Here is a 2,718-nt window from a genome sequence, read left to right on the forward strand (position 1 = left end):
AAAAAAGCAGTAACCAACAATGCCTATAAATTGTGGCAAACATTTTGCCAACTGCCAGGAAAATGAATGAGAGGTCTATACAGCTTATTGATATTGACCCCAAATAAAAACTTCCCTGAAAAACAAACAAGCACTAGATGTAAAACTCTGCAAAAGAGCAGAAACAAATGTGAAAGCTGAAGAAAATCACATAATAATAGAATAAAGTCTCTTCTCATGCGTTAGAATCAAATCAGAAGGTTAAGATATCACCCAGGAATCAGTGAGATGTGGTAGGGTGCCAGGGCCCAACCGCTCTAGGCAGGGTCCATACTCATGTTCTGAAATAGATAATTCAGCACAATACTTAGACTTCATTCATTTCATTCATGGGAGTGTTCTCTGTACCACTAAAGGATAAGCTCTTTGTGGGCCTCAACCCTATATATTTTTTTAAAGTAAATTTATTTCAGGTTAATGTGAGGGTATAAACAACCAGGTCAAAATATTTGATTTTGTTAGGGAATGCCCCTCTTGTGGTTATATCCCACACACAGAAGTTGTGCCAAACTCCCACCTATTGCCCCCGTGCCCATTCAGTTAGCAATAATCGTGCCTCAGATAAACCTCATTGGCTACCATACTGCCACTGCGCAATGCTAAATCCTATATTATTAAAGTATTCCCTGCAATCATCTGAATTATAAACACTATCATGAACACTGATCACTGTGATATTACTGTGTAAGTAATATGGCCTTAAAAAAATGGGCTGAAAAGCGTAGCCTATGACAAAGTTTTGTGCATTTGTTAGCATGTTCTGAATTTGGTTACCTACCATTAGGCCCTCATTCTGAGATCATCTGGGCATTAAATTAAATTACATTTTATATACACATACACACAATCACATACACATTACATTGTATATATATATATATTACATACATATATTACATTATATAAATCATTGATGTTGAGGATTAGAATCTAATGTCTCAATATGCGGCAAATTAAACTTAGACAATGTAATTACAACCATCAAAGGGAAATGGGAGGGTTACAGTTGACCATGAAGCACATTACAAGAGCAGCTTATTAAGTGCTCTAACTAACAAGCTCATTAGTACCCAAAAGTCTACTTGCCCTTAAGGCGGTAGATATTGTAAAAAATTACTTTTTGATGTAGTTTGGATTCTAAAGTCTTCCATGAACTTTAGCTTTGATTGACAATATACTTTTTTCAGACTATATTCATAGAGAAAGCTCATTTGGAGGAAAAAGAATGTTCCATTTCACACAAGAACAGTTACTGTCAATAAATAGTGCCTAGTATGGAAACAGCTAGAATCTGAACACTTCAGAAACTGCAGAGGAGGTGACAGGGTGGGTAAAAGCCTGAGTGTTAAGAGAAAAAAAGGATTTATCAGCATATCTCTTGTAAGGATTTTCTATTTGTAGAGGTGATAATGGCTTCTGATGTTTTGAATTGCATATGAATATTTATTTCAAAAGACATGAAAACGCTTCATTATAATATACTAGTTGTAAATAGAACATTTGAATCAAAAACCAATAGACAAGGTGCAGTGAAAGCTGAAGAATTTTAGCCCTTTCCATTTTATGGTAGGAAGTTTTAGAAAAATCGTACATTTTAGCTGAAGGTATGCTTACCGCTCTCACTAGAGTAGGACCCTCTTGTTTATGATGGTAGCGCTAATCCCAAAGCTAGCCTGCATTAGGCACAGTGTCCACAGCTTTATTCATTACCTCTTTAAATCTTCACAATAACTCTAAGGGACAAAGACCATTTTACGTCCTTCTAGAGAAGGGAACTGGCATTCAGGGAGGTTTAGAAGGGGTTACACCACTAGGAAGTGGCCCGGCCAAAACACACACCTTGCCAATTCTAAAGTTTCTGCTTCACCACTCTGTAACAGTCTTGTCACTGATCCTGCAACTCAAATCACTTCAATCACTCACAAATAGGAAGACATATGTTAATGGCATTTATCTAGGAGATTTGTTGTATCTAGCAAATATAGAAATATAATTTTTAAGAATGTTAAAAGAAGGGGCATCCACAGCTCAGTGGTTAGGGCACTAGCCACATGCTCCAGGAGTGGTGGGTTCGAATGGGCCCGGGCCTGCTAAACAAACAGCCAGGCTTTGTGGTGGGCGCCTGTAGTCCCAGCTACAAGGGAGGGTGAGGCAAGAGATTCGCCTGAGCCCAAAAGTTTGAGGTTGCTGTGAGCTATGACACTACAGCACTCTACCGAGGTGACAAAGTAAGACTCAGTCTCAATTAAAAAAAAAAAAAAAAAGAATGTTAAAAGATTAGTATTTAGTGAGTTGCCAGAAAATGTATTTCAAATAAGCAAATGTCCCAACCCCTGCAACACGGATGGTATCGGGGAAAGGTGCCCCTGCTCTGCCTCCCTGACCCGTGGTGGCACCATCAGTCAATCACAGCACTCTCAGAATCCACTCCAAATAAGAATGAACACTCGAGGCAGGATGCCATAGGATTTCATCTGCCACCTCTCACCTGAATGCACTAATTTGTGTTGCAATTTATGTCAGTGTTTTTTCAAACCTTTACCACCTTTTTAGAGATAGATTGGGCTCCACTAAGAAAATCTCAAAAGACAAAGAGCAGACTCGGCAACAGCCCCCCTCTGGCTGGGCCCTAGACCACACTCTGTGTGAAGGTATGTCTGCCCCAGCATCCCTCTCCCT

At 39.1% G+C, this 2,718-nt stretch overlaps 1 protein-coding gene and 1 pseudogene across 1 annotated transcript in view; both read right to left on the minus strand.

Moving 5' to 3' along the window:
- SUSD1 (sushi domain containing 1) overlaps positions 1-2,718 on the minus strand; it is a 125,616-nt gene that overhangs the window by 85,861 nt on the left and 37,037 nt on the right. The gene's annotated exons all lie outside the window — the stretch shown is intronic.
- LOC111723683 lies at positions 483-640 on the minus strand (annotated as a pseudogene).

The sequence above is a fragment of the Otolemur garnettii genome, unplaced genomic scaffold, assembly GCF_000181295.1.
Source record: "Otolemur garnettii isolate 467f Iridium unplaced genomic scaffold, OtoGar3 scaffold00014, whole genome shotgun sequence".
Lineage (NCBI taxonomy): Eukaryota > Metazoa > Chordata > Mammalia > Primates > Galagidae > Otolemur > Otolemur garnettii.